Raw genomic sequence first — 13,039 nt, forward strand, 5'->3', positions numbered from 1 at the left:
GCCCATCAATCTAAGATTCCATCTTCTCTTGTATCTGGCTTGCTCTAGCCAGATCTGTTTTTGTAACGTATTATCTTTTTTCAAGCACAGAACTTCTTCCTTCACTTTGTTAATTTCTTCCTTGTTTTCCTTCACTGCTCGTGTGTTTGCCTCTATTTGACTTTCAAAAATCTTTAGTCTCTCATCTTGTTCATCAAATCTTTTAATCAGTGTTTGAATTGCATTTAAGATGGTTTCATTTGTAACCTCACCCGGCTGGTTTACCTCGTTTTGCTTCCTCTGTTTTGTTTTCTTGGGATGTGGGCTTGGCAGTGGAGTGTGGTCATGTAATATTTTCCGGTTTCCTTCTTCCATCTCCTCCACTTCTTCACGTTCTTCTTCGCCACTTGTCTCTCGTAGGGCCATCGGGTCGTAGCCGTGATCTGTTAATGTTAGTGCTTTAGCCGCTTTGCTAGCGTTAGCCATCTCGTTTTCGTTGCAAGCAAAAGACTAGAGGAAACTAAGATAAACAGTTCTGTGGGACTCGGGAGTTGTTCCTGCGGTTCTTTAATACCGTTGTTGTCTCCTTTTTGTATGGGATAGCGGTCTAGGACATTTCGAAAGTCTTTAGCACCGGAGCCTGCAAAAACATTGCTGCTCATTCCACCATCTTGACTCCTCCCAGGACTGCTACTTTTTACAGATGTGTTACTGGTTTTTTTTTCCATCATATTCAGGGAAATGAAGCTTTGTGTGTAGGACACACTCCCTCTCTATGAGGCAGGTCAGAATGAGTCCAGCTTGCACAAATAAATATGACATCATCTTCATGACCTCATCGGTCACATGACCACAGGGAGCCATGACAGCTGTGCAGCACGGAGATGGAAAGTTACAGGATGAGAAGAGAAGACAATGCTGCTGATCATCAGTAAACCAGCTCAGATCAATACCTCTCATTAGCTGGGGGCAGATTTCTGATCGTGATTCTTCACAGTGACCCTGTTACACATCTGATGGTTAGAATAGTTCAAGCCTTTATGAGTCAAACATGATTCACTTCTGTTTTATTGATGTGTAAGCAGCTCGTCATTCTGATGCAAGTTTTCTGCTTCAACATCTCGTTTCTTCTTTTTCTAAATTTACTTTTATCAGCTGCAGAAAGTTGCAAAATAAAGTTATGGAAGAAAATATATTTTATTTAATGATGGTTTATAGTTCCGTTTGTTATGAAATATAAATATATTTTCCTAAACTCAGTGGAGTTCAAAAGCAAATTGTATCTCAATGTTAATGACTTAATTAGTGAGTGTACAGTAAATAGGTCAGTTTGCCAGCAGGGATGGAGACTGGACACGTGAATACACTCTCACTCATGCACACACACCGTCAAAGCCACCCTGTAAGCCAGACTGTACACGAATCATTGATCATTTATCATTTAAAAAATGCTAAACTACCTCTGGACAGTAATGTATCAGGAAAAATGCACATCTATAAAAACATCTGCTCACCTTTCATCTGACTGTCTGTTTCTAAATATTCCTTCCAGGAACCAGCTTGTAAAACAAACGTTCTGACGTCTGGTCCTCACTGATGTCAGGATTTACAGCTCAGAGCTGTTTGTGAATCAGCAGTCGGCAGTCTGGCCGTTTCATCTTCCTTCAGTGAGATTAAAACCCTGATGGGAAACATTTTCATGCAGGACAACCCACAACCATCTCCAGGGTTTCCAGAGAACGGTCTGAGAAAGAGAAAATATCCAGAGCAGCAGTTGTCTGGACCAGGATGCAGCAGAAGACACACCGGGTGCCTCCTGCCTGCTGGTGTAATGGTGGGGGGAGATTTTCTTGGTCCACTTTGGGCCCCTTAGTACCAACGTGGCCTGGTTTAACCAGCACAGCCTACCTGAATATTGTTGCTGACCATGTCCATCCCTTTATGAGCACAGTGGAGCATCTTCTGATGCTACTTCCAGCAGGATAATGCACCATGTCACAAAGCTCAGATCATCTCCACCTGCTTTCTAGAACATGACGATGAGTTCACTGGACTCCAACGGCCTCCACAGCCACCAGATCTCAGTCCAGTAGAGCAGCTTTGGGATGTGGTGGAACGGGAGATTCTCATCATGGATGCAGCCGACAAACCTGCAGCAACTGTGTGATGCTGTCATGTCAAAATTCCCACGTCTTTGAGCCGATCCTCTCACGTGAACCTCCTTCCTGATGAAACCACGTATCACACCTTCACACGGACCAGACAGGCGTCTGTTATGTGAGCCCTTTTCTGGACCAGAAACAGGAGGATGTCTCTAAAGTGGAAGTCAACACTGATTTTGATCCAGACTTTGAGGAGACTGACCAGCCAACAAATGGAAAGGGAGAGGCACCTGAGGAGACATTCCAGTCCAAGAGTGGATACTTGCTCTGGTCTTCATCCTCCAGGACAATGGACATCAAGCAAGAGTGGAAAACATAATAAAGATGATGCCTTCTCATGTGGAGGACATCAAGTCCAGTTTCCACCTCTTTTTGAGTCCACTAAGGGAATAATACTGGAGATGACAAACTGGGGGGGGGGCACCTGGAGAGAACTGGACCTGATAGACCTTCAAGCCTACATGAGTCTGTTGATTCTGGCAAAAAAGAAGCACTGTGAGCTCTGTGCCCCTAGAAACAACAAAACAGGCCTGAGATGCTGCAATTGTGAAGCCAGAATGTCCCTTTCCCACTAGCAGCATTTACCCAGCCCGACGCCACCCTCACCATTAGCAGTTGTTCCCATCGGGATTTTCCGGGCGAGTAGATGCTTTTCTAGCACCTACGCCGTCGTGTTCTGAAGATGAGGAGCCGGATAGCAGGCCACTAGTGGCTAGAATCTGAGGTCGTGGGACGAGTCAGGAGACCTCGCTATCTTTAAAACTTCGAAGCCGCGACACATTTGTTTTTCATTCATTCATTTTTATTTCGAGCATTTGTCTGGAGTTTTTCTAGATCTAGAAGTTTTTCTAAGATTTTGGAAAATGGCGGTGGTAGGGTATTGGTCTATAATTTGTGTAGCTGTGTTTACACTCACTTTTGTGTAATGGAATTACTTTTGCTATTTTTATTTTAAACAACAGCTTGGAACGATAAGAGTTATTTATAGGTTTCATGTGAACATCATGGCAGCCAGAGCATCTCTTACGTTTGCATTTACAATATTCATCAACGAGCAGGAGGTTAATGGTTTTATTACGCTGGGAAATGCCCTGGTCTGGATTTTCTGCAGCCACCTCTGGTCCAACTTTTAAAGAAAAATGATTAAAGCTGTTAACTAGATTATCCACGTTAGGATTCACACCATTCTTATTAATGAAGTAATCTGGGTATGTTACCTTAATTAGTTTTTTCAGTATATCCCAAGTTCCTGTTATTTTTATTTTAATACAATAATTTATTATAATATAGTTTCTTGCTAGTTCGTATTATGTCTGTTCATTTATTTCTGTAAATTTTAAATTTATGTTCAGCTTTTTGGTTTTTAACTGAATGAATAATTTGTAGAGATTATTTTTCTTTTTACACCATTTAAAATTTCTTTAGTAAGCCAAAGCCTTCTTATTTTTCTTATCTTTATACAGCGTCCCTCAGCAGGACAGTGTGTTAAAGAAATGAAAACATCTAATAAATGATCATGCACGGTCCTGGAGCATGAGATTATTGTTAAAGGTGCTGATAGTCTCTTCGGTTCTTACTCGTTTACAGATCATTTTCATCTTTAAATGATTTTATATCGCAGTCAGCATGCGTACACGTGAGTGGTCGGTGATGTCACAGAAACCACTGCTGGTTGGTTTTCCTTAAAATAGGTAAAGATGTTATCAGTGCCACTGGGTGAAGTTATTGTGCTTGTGTAACGGAGTTAAAAATGCACCTTATGTTATTCCATTTCCTTTTCAGTGTTTGTATTTTGTTTTCCAATATGTATGTGAATTTTATCGCTTTTATATTTTATTTTGAAAAACCGGAAACTGCACTCCGCTCGCGCGAACGTTATTTTGTGCTGCTGCCGCCCCCTCCTCACAGTTCTGTTATAAACTGATGAGGGTAAGTTCGTCGCGGCAATATATATATATTTTTCACTTATTTAATATGCTAACTTCAGTCTCACACTGATGTATGCTGTGAAGAAAATATTTTAAGTTGTATTGGTACTGTTTTGTGTACTTTGGTGAGCTGATAAGAGTTTTGGAGACGTTTTTATTCAGCCTCGATTTTATTTCAGTTAGCTAACCTGTGTAGACAACGTTGTTACGACGGCAGCCATTTTACAATGTCATTTTATTTTATAGGGAGCGAGAGTGCCCGGTCCATGTGAAGACACTGAAATAGTGTATTTTTTTTATGTCTGTCACAGGTATGTTTATTTCGTTTATAAGTGTAAAATACATAATATGTGCATTTTGCTCCATGTTAATACGCCTGTTTCCACACAATATAATTTTATACATGGTTCATTGATAATAAGTTCATACATGATTTGTTCACATATAAAAGGAGTTCACATGATTTATACTCTGTGTAATAATATGTAATAACCCGGCCAGTATGTATTAATGTGTTTTTGTGCTGCTGCCGCCCCCTCCTCACAGTTCTGTTATAAACTGATGAGGGGAGCGAGAGTGCCCGGTCCATGTGAAGACACTGAAATAGTGTATTTTTTTTATGTCTGTCACAGTAAACGTGGTCAGCTCCATTGTGTGTTCTGTCCTCTGTATACGGATTGGTGAGGAGTTCGCATCCGTAACACTGGTGCCGTGACCTGTCGGATCTCCAGATCTGCTCCACGCCGATCACCGTGGTTGCCTGCCTGCATTTCGACGTCTCATCTGATCCATCAGTTGGTGCACCTGAGTCCAACTGGCGTTAAAATCAGGACGTTGGGGGGGGGGTTAAGAGTTACTGGTACTACTGATTGCAGTTATTATTTTTCTGCCATACTATTTTGGACATTTAATATATTTCTTCTTGTTACACAACGCAAGTATTACTTAGTAAATTATACATCTGAGTACAAGTCACAATGGATGACTTTACCACACCTGTTTTGCCTAAGGGTAGAGGTTTGGGGCTGAGTCGTGATGGTGATGGTGGGAATGTGGGACATCCAAAAGCCTCGTTTGACAGTGTTAAAACTGGACTGGGTGTAAGTCAGGTTTTTCCTGGGTTAGGTGGAGAAAAGGTGCAAACGTCTACGCCCAATAGTGATGCAAGTGCTATTCACCAGCTTACAGATATGGTGGGACAATTAGGTGCCCAGATCGGTGAGTCCATTGTTGCTAAGCTGATGTCTGCTGGTTTTGTTAATATGTGCAGTGATAATCAGACCTCCCCTCCCGTTCACCCTACTCAGTGTAGCATGACCAAATGTGACTCCCCTCACGTGACTGTACATGTCGCACCTGACAGAGACCTTCAGTCATTTAAAGGTGACGGTTGTGACAGATTCTCAGTCCAGGACTGGATTGACATGACTAAGACCTACCTCAAGAAAAGGGGGACTCCACTGCACGAACAAGCAGAAGAAATCACAAGTCACCTGTTGGGCAAGGCCAGGGACGTTGTTAAGATCGCTCTGCGTGGGGACCCTGACCTTAATGCTACTGAGAAGCCTACTCTAATATATGATGTTCTTCTGCGTTATTTCAGTGATGCCCCCTCATGCCTTCCCCTTGCAGACTTTTATGCCACTCTGCCCAAGCACAAAGAAGATCCAGTCGACTATTGGATAAGGTTGAATAAGGCTGCTGACCGTGCGCTGGAGGGTCTTCATAGACAAGGTGATGAGGCAAGTGATTTGAATAATGAAGTTGCTCTCATGTTTGTCAAGTATTGCCCGGACCCAGATCTGTCGTCCACTTTTAAGTGGAAGCCCATTCATGAATGGTCTTCACGTGACGTCCAGCTGAGAATTGATGACTATCAGAGAGAGTTACGGGCTAATCTACGAACTACCAGTGCGCCTCAACTCAAGGTTCACGCTGCTGCAGTGGCCCCAGAGCGGTCCGGTCTGCTGTCAGTGACCCCACCGCTGCCCGATCAGTGCCCCCACGCCATTATTCACTCCTCCACTCCTGAAGTGCCACTCCACACACTGTGTTCCTCCAAGTCTCATTCTTCTCACTCAGTTCAAGTTACGCCTAGTCACATGGCAAGCACCCCGAGTTATGCTTCGGTTCCAGTGGTGGCTCAAAACCTACAGCAGTCGGAGGAGAGGCTACTCAGTCGCATGGTGGAAATGTTTCAGGAGGTGATGGAGAGAGTACAGCTCCGTGGTTCCCGCCCTGCGGGGAGTGGTGGTCCTTCTCGTGCTCGCCAGAGGCGTCCAAGGGAGTCAGCTTGCAAAGTCTGTGGAGAGGCTGGCCACACCACCATCTCGCACTGCATGTCAGAGAGACTTTGTTTTGAATGTCTTGCCCCCGGCCACACCAGATTACAGTGTCCTGTCAATGCTACCAAGTCTTCTCCTTCCCAGTCTCAGGGAAACTGAGTGACCTGTATTTGGAGGGAGGCAGTACGGGTCTAGACACAAACTCCCAAATTGATGATATATCTGATGCTGAGTCTATCTACTCCTCTGCTGTAATGTCTAGTTCCAGCCAAGAAGTTGTGTATCAGAATATTCACAAAGTTGGCAGCAGTGACAGCCTTTTCTACACACCTGTGACTATCGGTGGCTCAGTTGAGATGGGTGGAATGCTGGATAGTGGATCCATGGCCTGTAGCATTAGCGAGAACACGGAAGAAAAACTGAGACACGCTGGCATACTTACAACTGAGAAACTGTTGAGTGTGGACGTGGTTCTGGTTGGTTGTGGCGGACTTCGTGTAAAGCCAAAGTATGCTTTCGAGTTGGAAATGGAGGTCTATGGCTGCAAGATGCTGGTTCCAACGCTTGTTGTCCAGGGCCAACATGATGATATCATCCTTGGAGCAAATGTCATTAAGCATATTTTGAGACAGTCGAAGAAGTGTGAGTCATATTGGCAAACAGTGTCCAGTCCCTGCTTTTCAAGAGACCCTGAATCTGTGCGGTTCCTGTCTATGCTCTCTGGTCTGAACCCCTGGCAAGGTGATCACATCCCAGACAAAATTGGCACAGTTAGGTCGAACTCTGCTACCTGCCTCGAACCAGGCCAAGAGTATCTCGTCTGGGGCAAACTGCCTAACAACACTGTCGTGTCTCCAGGTAGTACAGTGCTGACCGAACCCACTTCTTCGCGTTCAGCTCCTAGAGGTGTTCTTGTTGCCAAGCTCGTGACTCATCTGTGGGGCGATAGGTGGGTTCCCTTAAAGCTTATCAATACCTCCAACAAGCCAGTGATCATAAGACGCAATGCAAAGTTGGCAGACGTGTATGCCTGTGTCGCTCTTGAGGACATTGATGAGGCTGAGCAACCTGAATCATTACTGTCCAGCTGTGCCGCATCGGCTGTGTCGTCTGCAGTCAACCTTGAGTGTGTGAAAGAACAACTCAGCTCAATAGGGCTCTCTGATGTTGACATCGGCTCATGTGAGGTGTCGGATGAGTACAAGAGGAGAATGGCGAACCTTGTCCTGCAGTACCAGGACGTATTTTCACGCCACCATCTGGACTGCGGCGAGGCGAAGGGCTTTGTACACCGGATACACCTTTCAGACAACAGACCTTTCAGACTTCCCTACCGGCGAGTGCCGCCGAGCCAGTATCAAAAGTTGCGCCAAGTGTTAAGTGAAATGGAGGAGAAAGAGATCATCAGAAAGTCGACAAGTGAATATGCGTCACCGCTAGTGCTAGTATGGAAGAAGAATGGTGATCCCCGCATTTGCACTGATTTTCGCTGGCTGAACAAAAGAACCCTGAAGGACGCTCATCCGCTTCCCCACCAAGCTGACTGCTTAGCAGCTCTCGGAGGCAACTGTCTTTTCAGCACCGTGGATTTGACATCCGGCTTCTATAACATGCCGCTCCATGAGGAAGACAGGAAGTATTCGGCCTTTACCACTCCCATGGGCCTTTACGAGTACAATCGTCTGCCACAGGGCCTCTGCAACAGTCCCGGTAGCTTTATGCGGATGATGACCAACATTTTCGGAGATCAGAACTATCTAAGTTTGCTCTGCTACTTGGATGACCTCTTGGTCTTCGCGCCTGATGAGAACACAGCACTTCAGCGTCTCGAGATGATGTTTGGAAGGTTACGTGGCCACAACTTGAAATTGGCTCCTAAGAAGTGTTTTTTTCTGCGGAGGTCTGTAAAGTTTCTGGGCCATGTCATCAGTGAGAGCGGCGTCTCCACAGACCCTAGCAAGGTCGAGGGTATCGCTAACATGTCCTGTGCTGACCTTATGGAGCCCGATGGCGTGACGCCTTCCCAAAAGCGCATCAGGTCGTTCCTGGGAATGGTGAATTACTATCAGCACTTTGTGCCAAAGTACTCTGCTATGGCCAGGCCTTTATTCGACCTCCTGAAGGGTGAGAAACGGAAAGGGAGAAACAATAAGTCTAAACTTCAGTACAAGAAACTCTCTGCTGCTGACTGGACAACTGCACATGTTCGAGCCTTTGAAAACCTGAAAGAGTGCTTAATGCATGCCGTAGTCCTAGCCCACCCTGACTTTTCCCGCCCTTTCGCGCTTTCAACTGACGCATCTCTGGATGGAATAGGCGCAGTTTTGTCCCAAGTTAAGGAGGGCGAGTCCCGTGCCAGACCCATAGCTTTTGCAAGCAAGTCACTAACTCAGTCCCAAAAGAACTATCCAGCCCACAGACTTGAGTTTTTGGCTCTAAAATGGGCCGTATGTGACAAGTTCAGTCATTGGCTGAAGGGCCACAAGTTTTCAATCTGGACGGACAATAACCCATTGACTCACATACTGACCAAGCCGAAGCTCGACTGTTGTGAGCAACGTTGGGTAGCCAAACTTGCCAGCTATGACTTCGACATAAAGTATGTTCCAGGTCGGCAGAACATTGTGGCAGATGCTTTAAGCCGTGTCCCTTTTGTTGGTGTCCCTGTAGGTCAAAGATTGTTTGCTGAGCCCTATCAGAATCTCCTCAGTGAGGTCCAAGGGGTGTCGTCTGCATCTGTCCATCAGGCTTTTTTTAGTTCCAGTAGTCGGGACCAGACCCCATGCGATTCACACCAGTCCATACACGGCCCTCTCCAGTTGCACTCGCAAGCTCTGGAACGGGAGGTGGTGTCCGCCGTCTTACAGTCTCACATCTGTTGGGATGCTGGTCCTGCTGCCCGTGCCATGACCGCTTTGCAGTATCTTCCACAACTGATGGCTCCTGGCGCGGATGCCTTACCTGCTTACACTGAAAAAGACCTTTGTGACAGTCAGCTTCGGGACAGAATCCTTTCCCGTGTCCTGTTCTATGTTGAGAGGCACCGGAGGCCTACTAGGAGAGAAAAAGCAAAAGAACCAATTGCAGTGTTGAAATACCTGAAGCAATGGGACAAACTCAACGTAGTCAATGGTGTCCTGTACAGGGTCTCAAAAGATCAACGGACAAGAGCCAAGCGTCACCAATATGTGGTCCCTGACTCACTCATAGCTGAGGCCCTCCGTGGTGTGCATGACGAGGCAGGTCATCAGGCCCAGTCAAGGAGCTTGAGCTTAACCCGACAGAGATTCTTCTGGCTGACGCTTGACAGGGATGTGAGAGAGTACGTTCGGCGGTGTCAGCGCTGTATTGTGAGCAAGACAGCTGAACCTGAGGGGAGAGCGCCTCTGGAGAGCATTGTCACATCTAGACCACTCCAGCTGGTTTGCATCGATTTTTGGTCTGCAGAAGACTCCCGGAATAAGTCCGTTGATGTCCTTGTCGTCACAGACCATTTTACGAGAATGGCACAGGCATTCCCATGTAAGGACCAAACCGCTAAACGAGTTGCCAGTGTTCTGTGGAATAGGTACTTCTGTGTGTTCGGATTTCCAGAAAGAATCCACAGCGACCAGGGACCTAACTTTGAGAGTCAACTGATCAGTGAGCTGCTGAAAGTTTCTGGCGTCAAGAAATCACATACCACGCCTTATCATCCCATGGGCAATGGTTCTGTGGAGCGTTTCAATCGGACCCTGGGTGGGATGATTCGTGCCCTATCCCCTGAAGCAAAAGCCGATTGGCCTCGAAAGTTACAGACTCTTACCTTCATGTACAACTGTACCGCCCACGAAACAACGGGCTTTCCCCCCTTCTATCTCATGTTTGGACGTGTCCCACGCCTGCCCGTGGATGTCCTGTTTCGCTCTGTCCTGCATGATTCAGCTGTGACGAGCTATGACAAGTATGTGCAGTCTCTTACCAGCGACCTTAAGGAGGCGATGGTGGTTGCTCAGGAACATGCCGCTAAGGAACAACACAGACACACTTTGCTGTACAACAGGAGGGTAAAGGGGTCCAGCATTGAGATAGGAGATCGAGTGCTTTTAGCCAACAAGAAGGAAAGAGGGAAAAAGAAACTCGCTGATAAGTGGGAATCAATTATCTATACTGTCCTGGATGTCAATCCTGAAACCCACACCTACAAGATCAGTGACAGTGTTACGGGAAGGGTGAAGACTGTCCACAGAAACCTCCTGATGCCTGTGAACTTCCTTCCAGTAGAGCTCTGTGACACGTCCAACAATGTTTCAACTTTTGTCAGTAGTTGCTCCATCCCAAGTGTCAGTGACGTGAATGAGACCAGGTCAGAGTGTGAAAGTGATCAGCAGACCGTATGTGGACCGATGTTTTCAGCTGGAGAGCAGGACCCCTTGGATGTTGCAGAGCCTGTGGACTCTGTGGGGAGAACTGTTGAGTGGATCACTCAGTTGACCGAACCGGTCTCGACACAAGCGGATGTTACTGACCTGATCGGTGTCACTTCACCTCCTCAAGGCACGGTCAACTTGTCCCCAGATGGAGGCCCCAGCCAACATGCTTCCTGTGACTCTAATCTTGTGCCTGGCCCAACCTCTGACTCAAAGACTGGACTGTCTGACTCTAGCTCTAGTACTGGTCAGTCTACTCATGCCCTACCGACTGCTGACCACTCGACTATTGCACGGCCTGTTACTCCTGTTAGTCAATCACAAGTACGCTCTAGATTTGGTCGTTTGGTTAAACCTGTGAACAGACTAATACAGACTATGACTCAGCAGGATGTTATCCCTGACACTTTTAGTGTTAAGAGTGTTTGCAAATCAGTGCTCCAGGCCCTTGCAGATTAGTTTTTGGCCTTTTTATGTCCTTTTTTGGACTTGTTCTGTTGTTATTTCTTTTATCTGTTCTCTGATATCTTATGCCAATTGAGCCTGTGTTGTGAAGTCTGTTTCAGTGTGGGGTTTGTGGGGTGTAGAAGGCACCCTATTACCAGTAGATGGGTTGAGGGTTTGGCGCCACCCTCATTCCACTTTGTCCTTCTGGGACACTTTTATTGTTGGTTCACCTTTGAGGTACCCACTTTAGTTGTGATTTTTTGAGTGTTTGATGACTCCTGTGTACTTGTGGCTCAAATTCGATAAAATTCAGTGGGGGTGGGTGTAACGGAGTTAAAAATGCACCTTATGTTATTCCATTTCCTTTTCAGTGTTTGTATTTTGTTTTCCAATATGTATGTGAATTTTATCGCTTTTATATTTTATTTTGAAAAACCGGAAACTGCACTCCGCTCGCGCGAACGTTATTTTGTGCTGCTGCCGCCCCCTCCTCACAGTTCTGTTATAAACTGATGAGGGTAAGTTCGTCGCGGCAATATATATATATTTTTCACTTATTTAATATGCTAACTTCAGTCTCACACTGATGTATGCTGTGAAGAAAATATTTTAAGTTGTATTGGTACTGTTTTGTGTACTTTGGTGAGCTGATAAGAGTTTTGGAGACGTTTTTATTCAGCCTCGATTTTATTTCAGTTAGCTAACCTGTGTAGACAACGTTGTTACGACGGCAGCCATTTTACAATGTCATTTTATTTTATAGGGAGCGAGAGTGCCCGGTCCATGTGAAGACACTGAAATAGTGTATTTTTTTTATGTCTGTCACAGGTATGTTTATTTCGTTTATAAGTGTAAAATACATAATATGTGCATTTTGCTCCATGTTAATACGCCTGTTTCCACACAATATAATTTTATACATGGTTCATTGATAATAAGTTCATACATGATTTGTTCACATATAAAAGGAGTTCACATGATTTATACTCTGTGTAATAATATGTAATAACCCGGCCAGTATGTATTAATGTGTTTTTGTGCTGCTGCCGCCCCCTCCTCACAGTTCTGTTATAAACTGATGAGGGGAGCGAGAGTGCCCGGTCCATGTGAAGACACTGAAATAGTGTATTTTTTTTATGTCTGTCACAGTAAACGTGGTCAGCTCCATTGTGTGTTCTGTCCTCTGTATACGGATTGGTGAGGAGTTCGCATCCGTAACACTTGGCTCAGTTATTGCTAGATAATCATCTGTGATTTTCAGTGTAGTTGGATCTAATAGGTCAGTCCTGAAATCACAGATGAAGGTTTTTTGGTTACAGAGGAAAATAATTTCTCCGTCCATTCACTGAAAAGTTCTGTCCTTGAACCAGGTGATGATGTTTTTCTTCGCTTCACTTTGAATCCCAACAGTCAAACCTTCGTTATTTCATCTATTGCTGATGTCTAGTCTCTTCAGAGTGTGCATTTTACTGACTTGTGACTATATAAAGCAACCCCACCCCGTTCTCTTTATTAATTTATCTTAATTCATGATCACCTAGACAAAAACCCGTACCTTCATCAAGACTGCAGCAGGTTTCTGTAATTACTGTTACTGGCTCTCCCGGCCCATTTTTCCAACCAGCCGGAAAACTGAAGCCTACTGAGGTGCCGAGCAACAACTCAGTTGCGAAACCGACAGGCTCACAGGGTGCAGCGGCTGTTGATTTAATAGCTCCCTGTCCAAATATTGATGTCTTGGTTGGAGGGTTGTAGTTTCCTGTTTAGTGGACACTGGTTCCATTGTTTCCACTATGACGGAAAGTTTTTTTCAGGAACAGTTTGCACCT

The 13,039-nt window shown here is 45.3% G+C and overlaps 1 protein-coding gene across 1 annotated transcript in view; it reads right to left on the minus strand.

The window, feature by feature from the left end:
- The window catches only part of akap6 (A kinase (PRKA) anchor protein 6), a 315,131-nt gene that overhangs the window by 281,819 nt on the left and 20,273 nt on the right, over positions 1 to 13,039 (minus strand). The gene's annotated exons all lie outside the window — the stretch shown is intronic.

Source organism: Melanotaenia boesemani, chromosome 20 (assembly GCF_017639745.1).
Source record: "Melanotaenia boesemani isolate fMelBoe1 chromosome 20, fMelBoe1.pri, whole genome shotgun sequence".
Lineage (NCBI taxonomy): Eukaryota > Metazoa > Chordata > Actinopteri > Atheriniformes > Melanotaeniidae > Melanotaenia > Melanotaenia boesemani.